The sequence below is a fragment of the Arachis hypogaea genome, chromosome 5 (assembly GCF_003086295.3).
Source record: "Arachis hypogaea cultivar Tifrunner chromosome 5, arahy.Tifrunner.gnm2.J5K5, whole genome shotgun sequence".
NCBI classification, from domain to species: domain Eukaryota; kingdom Viridiplantae; phylum Streptophyta; class Magnoliopsida; order Fabales; family Fabaceae; genus Arachis; species Arachis hypogaea.
In genome coordinates, this window is record NC_092040.1 from 66,476,681 (window position 1) to 66,484,350 (window position 7,670).

A 7,670-nucleotide genomic window follows, 5' to 3' on the forward strand; every position below is an offset into this window, starting at 1 on the left:
CACAGCACCATGAGGAAGCAAGGAACTTGGGAAGGAGAATTGATCTCTCTTCTTCCTTGTTCATGCTTGAGCATTTTTACTTTTCTTGTTTGAGTCTTGGGTGTGAAGAATTGAGGAATTTCTGTCTCAATCTCCATTTAAGATCTCTTGGATTTTTCCTACTTTATAATTGAGCTAAATTTCATTTCCTTACTGCTGCAATTTTAATTTCTTGTTAATTGCTTTGTGAACTTGGATCTGGGAAGGCAATTGAGGTCTAGACTTTGCTATCTTGTCTCTGGAGTCCTGAGATCCAATTTTCCTTTTGGTTCTTCTGTTGAACCACTTCTGAAATTACATTTTCATTTTCTGTTTGAATTCTAGTTATTTTCAATTCATCTCTTGCTTTATTAATTACTGCAATTTAATTTCCCTTGCTTAAACTTTGAAATCCCAGTCCTCAAATCCCTTTTCCATTCAAGCAATTTATATTTCTTGCACTTTACGTTACTGCAATTTACATTTCTTGCACTTTAAGTTTCAGTTATTTAATTTCTTGTTCTTTAAGATTCAGCACCTTTACTTTCAATTCTCTTTAATTTCTGCAATTCATCCCTCTCCCTTTATATTTTCTGCTATTTACTTACTGTTGGATACAAAATCACTCAACTAATACTTGATTCGCTTGACTAAATCAACCACTGAACTAAAATTGCTCAATCCTTCAATCCCTGTGGGATCGACCTCACTCCCGTGAGTTTTATTACTTGATGCGACTCGGTACACTTGCCGGTGAGTTTTGTGTTGGATCGTTCTCCACACATCAATGGGGAGCTCCTACTCAAGGTGGCTTATGCTTGAATTCATCTTGGAACTCCCACCAATGCTTGGTTCTCCATTGTTCCCCAAGATTCTTCATGGATTGAGCCAAGTCTTAATGGAGTTCTTCACAAGCTTGGGGCTCCCAAAGTTGGTCCTCATCTTGTAATCCGGGATCCCACACTTTGTTTTCACACCCGTCTTAAAGTTGATCATCATTATTAGTCCATCCGGGTGGTGAATGGTATGCGAAATTGTGATCAATACTTTTCACAACTCAAATAATCCCCGGTGATGAAACCAAAAACTTGGTGTTCAATACCATGGCATAAACACAACTTCGCACAACTAACCAGCAAGTGTACTGGGTCATCCAAGTAATAAACCTTACGCGAGTAAGGGTCGATCCCACAGAGATTGTTGGTATGAAGCAAGCTATGGTCACCTTGTAAATCTCAGTCAGGCAAACTCAAATGGATATGGGTGATATACGAATAAAACATAAAGACAAAGATAGAGATACTTATGCAATTCATTGGTAGGAATTTCAGATAAGCGTATGAAGATGCTGTCCCTTCCGTCTCTCTGCTTTCCTACTGTCTTCATCCAATCCTTCTTACTCCTTTCCATGGCAAGCTTAAGCAAGGGTTTCACCGTTGTCAGTGGCTACCTCCCATCCTCTCAGTGGAAATGTTCAACGCACCCTGTCACGGCACGGCTATCCATCTGTCGGTTCTCGATCAAGCCGGAATAGAATCCAGTGATTCTTTTGCGTCTGTCACTAACGCCCCGCCTTCAGGAGTTTGAAGCACGTCACAGTCATTCAATCATTGAATCCTACTCAGAATACAACAGACAAGGTTAGACCTTCCGGATTCTCTTGAATGCCGCCATCAGTTCTAGCCTATACCACGAAAATTCCGGTTAAAGAATCCAAGAGATATTCACCCAATCGAAGGTAGAACGGAGGTGGTTGTCAGTCACACGTTCATAGGTGAGAATGATGATGAGTGTCACGGATCATCACATTCATCAAGTTGAAGAACAAGTGATATCTTAGAACAAGAACAAGCGGAATTGAATAGAAGAACAATAGTAATTGCATTAATACTCGAGGTACAGCAGAGCTCCACACCTTAATCTATGGTGTGTAGAAACTCCACCGTTGAAAATACATAAGAACAAGGTCTAGGCATGGCCGAATAGCCAGCCTCCCAATGAGGGTTCAATCATCAAAACATGATCAAAAGATCCAAAGATTAAAAGATCCAAAGTGATCAAAAGATTTTTAATACAATAGTAAAAGGTCCTACTTATAGAAAACTAGTAGCCTTGGGTTTACAGAGATGAGTAAATGACATAAAAATCCACTTCCGGGCCCACTTGGTGTGTGCTTGGACTGAATATTGAAGCATTTTCGTGTAGAGACTCTTCTTGGAGTTAAACGCCAGCTTTGGTGCCAGTTTGGGCGTTTAACTCCCATTTTGGTGCCAGTTCCGGCGTTTAACGCTGGAATTTCTGAGGGTGACTTTGAACGCCGGTTTGGGCTATAAAATCCTGGGCAAAGTATGGACTATCATATATTGCTGGAAAGCCCAGGATGTCTACTTTCCAACGCCGTTGAGAGCGCGCCAATTAAGCTTCTGTAGCTCCAGAAAATTCACTTCGAGTGCAGAGAGGTCAGAATCCAACAGCATCTGCAGTCCTTTTTAGTCTCTGAATCAGATTTTTGCTCAGGTCCCTCAATTTCAGCCAGAAAATACCTGAAATCATAGAAAAACACACAAACTCATAGTAAAGTCCAGAAAAGTGAATTTTAACTAAAAACTAATAAAAATATACTAAAAACCAACTAGATCATACTAAAAACATACTAAAAACAATGCCAAAAAGCGTATAAATTATCCGCTCATCACAACACCAAACTTAAATTGTTGCTTGTCCTCAAGCAACTGAAAATCAAATAAGATGAAAAGAAGAGAATATGCAATGAATTCCAAAAACATCTATGAAGATCAGTATTAATTAGATGAGCGGGGCTTTTAGCTTTTTGCCTCTGAACAGTTTTGGCATCTCACTCTATCCTTTGAAATTCAGAATGATTGGCTTCTTTAGGAACTCAGAATCCAGATAGTGTTATTGATTCTCCTAGTTAAGTATGATGATTCTTGAACATAGCTACTTATTGAGTCTTGGCCGTGGCCTAAAGCACTCTGTCTTCCAGTATTACCACCGGATACATACATGCCACAGACACATAATTGGGTGAACCTTTTCAGATTGTGACTCAGCTTTGCTAGAGTCCCCAACTAGAGGTGTCCAGGGTTCTTAAGCACACTCTTTTTGCCTTGGATCACAAATTTATTTCTTTCTTTCCTCTCTTTTTTTTTCGAATTTTTTTCTTTTTTTTCTTTTTCTCTTTTTTTTTTGTATTCACTGTTTCTTCTTGCTTCAAGAATCATTTTAATGATTTTTCAGATCCTCAGTAACATGTCTCCTTTTTCATCATTCTTTCAAGAGCCAATATTCATGAACCACAAATTCAAAAGACATATGCACTGTTTAAGCATACATTCAGAAAACAAAAGTATTGCCACTACATCAAAATAATTAAACTGTTATAAAATTTAAAATTCATGCAATTCTTCTCTTTTTCAATTAAGAACATTTATTATTATTTTTTTTTAAGAGAGGTGATGGATTCATAGGACATTCATAACTTTAAGGCATAGACACTAAGACACTAATGATCACAAGACACAAACATAGATAAACATAAGCATAATTTTCGAAAAACAGGAAAATAAAGAACAAGGAAATTAAAGAACGGGTCCACTTTAGTGATGGCGGCTTGTTCTTCCTCTTGAAGATCCTATGGAGTGCTTGAACTCCTCAATGTCTCTTCCTTGTCTTTGTTGCTCCTCTCTCATGATTCTTTGATCTTCTCTAATTTCATGGAGGATGATGGAGTGTTCTTGGTGCTCCACCCTTAGTTGTCCCATGTTGGAACTCAATTCTCCTAGGGAGGTGTTTAGTTGCTCCCAATAGTTTTGTGGAGGAAAGTGCATCCCTTGAGGAATCTCAGGGATCTCATGATGAGTGGGGTCTCTTGTGTGCTCCATCCTCTTCTTAGTGATGGGCTTGTCCTCATCAATAGGGATGTCTCCCTCTATGTCAACTCCAACTGAATAACAGAGGTGACAAATGAGATGAGGAAAGGCTAACCTTGCCAAGGTAGAGGGCTTGTCCGCCACCTTATAGAGTTCTTGAGCTATAACCTCATGAACTTCTATTTCTCCTCCAATCATGATGCTATGAATCATGATAGCCCGGTCTATGGTAACTTCGGACCGGTTGCTAGTGGGAATGATTGAGCGTTGAATAAACTCCAACCATCCTCTAGCCACGGGCTTGAGGTCATGCCTTCTCAATTGAACCGGCTTCCCTCTTGAATCTCTCTTCCATTGGGCGCCCTCTTCACATATGACTGTGAGGACTTGGTCCAACCTTTGATCAAAGTTGACCCTTCTAGTGTAAGGGTGTTCATCTCCTTGCATCATGGGCAAGTTGAATGCCAACCTTACATTTTCCGGACTAAAAACCAAGTATTTCCCCCGAACCATAGTAAGCCAATTCTTTGGATCCGGGTTCATACTTTGGTCATGGTTCTTGGTGATCCATGCATTGGCATAGAACTCTTGAACCATCAAGATTCCGACTTGTTGAATGGGGTTGGTAAGAACTTCCCAACCTCTTCTTCGGATCTCATGTCGGATCTCCGGATATTCACTCTTTTTGAGTAAAAAAGGGACCTCGGGGATCACCTTCTTCAAGGCCACAACTTCATAGAAGTGGTCTTGATGTACCCTTGAGATGAATCTCTCCATCTCCCATGACTCGGAGGTAGAAGCTTTTGCCTTCCCTTTCCTCTTTCTAGAGGTTTCTCCGGCCTTGGATGTCATAAATGGTTATGGAAAAACAAAAAGCAATGCTTTTACCACACCAAACTTAAAAGGTTTGCTCGTCCTCGAGCAAAAGAAGAAAGAAGAGAGTAGAAGAAGAAGAAATGAGGAAAAAGGGAATGGCTTTGTGTTCGGCCAAAAGGGGAAGAAGTGGTGTGTAGGTTGTGTAAAAATGAAAGAGTGAAGATGGGTTTATATAGAAGTGGGGAGGGGCTTGGTTCGGTCATGTATGGGAGGGTTTGGGAGGGAAGGTGGTTTGAAATTGAAGGGTGAGGTAGGTGGGGTTTTATGAAGGATGGATGTGAGTGGTGAAGAGAAAGATGGGATTTGATAGGTGAATGGTTTTTGGGGAAGAGGTGTTGAGGTGATTGGTGAATGGGTGAAGAAGAGAGAGAGTGGTGGGGTAGGTGGGGATCCTGTGGGGTCCACAGATCTTGAGGTGTCAAGGAAAAGTCATCCATGCACCAAATGGCAAGCAAAAATGCGTTTTTAGCCAATTCTGGCGTTAAACGCCGGGCTGGTGCCCATTTCTGGCGTTTAACGCCAGCTTCTTGCCCTTTTCTGGCGTTTAACGCCAGTCTGGTGCCCCATTCTGGCGTTAAACGCCCAGAATGGTGCCAGACTGGGCGTTAAACGCCCAACAGCTAGCCTTACTGGCGTTTAAACGCCAGTATGCTCTCCTCCAGGGTGTGCTTGTTTTTCTTTCTGCTTTTCATTCTGTTTTTGCTTTTTCCATTGATTTTGTGACTTCTCACGATTATCAACCTACAAAAAATATAAAATAACAAAAGAAAATAGTTAATTATAAAACATTGGGTTGCCTCCCAACAAGCGCTTCTTTAATGTCAGTAGCTTGACAGTGGGCTCTCATGGAGCCTCACAGATACTCAGAGCAATGTTGAAACCTCCCAACACCAAACTTAGAGTTTGAATGTGGGAGTTCAACACCAAACTTAGGATTTGGTTGTGGCCTTCCAACAACAAACTTAGAGTGTGACTGTGGGGGCTCTGTTTGGCTCTGTTTTGAGAGAAGCTCTTCATGCTTCCTCTCCATGGTGATGGAGGGGTATCCTTGGGCCTTAAACACCAAGGATTCTTCATTCACTTGAATGATCAACTCTCCCCTATCAACATCTATCACAGCCTTTGCTGTGGCTAGGAAGGGTCTGCCAAGGATGATGGATTCATCCATGCACTTCCCAGTCTCTAGGACTATGAAATCAGTAGGGATGTAATGGTCTTCAACCTTTACCAGAACATCCTCTACAAGTCCATAAGCTTGTTTTCTTGAGTTGTCTGCCATCTCTAATGAGATTTTTGCAGCTTGCACCTCAAAGATCCCTAGCTTCTCCATTACAGGGAGAGGCATGAGGTTTACACTTGACCCTAAGTCACACAAGGCCTTCTTGAAGGTCATGGTGCCTATGGTACAAGGTATTGAAAACTTCCCAGGATCTTGTCTCTTTTGAGGTAATCTCTGCCTAGACAAGTCACTCAGTTCTTTGGTGAGCAAAGGGGGTTCATCCTCCCAAGTCTCATTTCCAAATAACTTGTCATTTAGCTTCATGATTGCTCCAAGGTATTTAGCAACTTGCTCTTCGGTGACATACTCATCCTCTTCAGAGGAAGAATACTCATCAGAGCTCATGAATGGCAGAAGTAAGTCCAATGGAATCTCTATGGTCTCATTTTGAGCCTCAGATTCCCATGGTTCCTCATTGGGGAACTCATTGGAGGCCAGTGGACGTCCATTGAGGTCTTCCTTAGTGGCGTTCACTGCCTCTCCTTCCTCCCAAAATTCGGCCATGTTGATGGCTTTGCACTCTCCTTTTGGATTTTCTTCTGTATTGCTTGGAAGAGTACTAGGAGGGAGTTCAGTAATTCTCTTGCTCAGCTGACCCACTTGTGCCTCCAAATTTCTAATGGAGGACCTTGTTTCAGTCATGAAACTTTGAGTGGTTTTGATCAGATCAGAGACCATGGTTGCTAAGTCAGAGTTATTCTGCTTAGAACTCTCTGTCTGTTGCTGAGAAGATGATGGAAAAAGCTTGCTATTGCTAAACCTGTTTCTTCCACCATTATTATTGTTGAAACCTTATTGAGGTCTCTGTTGATCCTTCCATGAGAGATTTGGGTGATTTTTCCATGAAGGATTATAGGTGTTTCCATAGGGTTCTCCCATGTAATTCACCTCTTCTATTGAAGGGTTCTCAGGATAATAAGCTTCTTCCTCAGATGAAGCTTCCTTAGTACTGCTTGGTGCATTTTGCATTCCAGACAGACTTTGAGAAATCATATTGACTTGTTGAGTCAATATTTTGTTCTGAGCCAATATGGCATTCAGAGTGTCAATCTCAAGAACTCCTTTCTTCTGATTTGTCCCATTGTTCACAGGATTCCTTTCAGAAGTGTACATGAATTGGTTATTTGCAACCATTTTAATGAGCTCTTGAGCTTCAGTAGGCGTCTTCTTCAGATGAAGAGATCCTCCAGCAGAGCTATCCAAAGACATCTTGGATAGTTCAGAGAGACCATCATAGAAAATACCTATGATGCTCCATTCAGAAAGCATATCAGGGGGACACTTTCTGATTAACTGTTTGTATCTTTCCCAAGCTTCATAGAGGGATTCTCCTTCCTTCTGTCTGAAGGTTTGGACTTCCACTCTAAGCTTACTCAATTTTTGAGGTGGAAAGAACTTTGCCAAGAAGGCATTGACTAGCTTTTCCCAAGAGTCCAGGCTTTCTTTAGGTTGTGAGTCCAACCATGTCCTAGCTCTGTCTCTTACAGCAAAAGGGAATAGCATAAGTCTGTAGACCTCAGGGTCAACCCCATTAGTCTTGACAGTGTCACAGATTTGCAAGAATTCAGCTAAGAACTGATGAGGATCTTCCAATGGAAGTCCATGGA

The 7,670-nt window shown here is 41.3% G+C and overlaps 1 non-coding gene across 1 annotated transcript; it reads left to right on the top strand.

Moving 5' to 3' along the window:
• The first annotated feature begins 7,326 nt into the window (after positions 1–7,326).
• Positions 7,327–7,434, top strand: LOC112804723 (small nucleolar RNA R71). Its single transcript, XR_003203340.1, has one exon. It is a non-coding gene; the product is annotated as a small nucleolar RNA R71 (small nucleolar RNA).
• Positions 7,435–7,670: the final 236 nt, after the last annotated feature.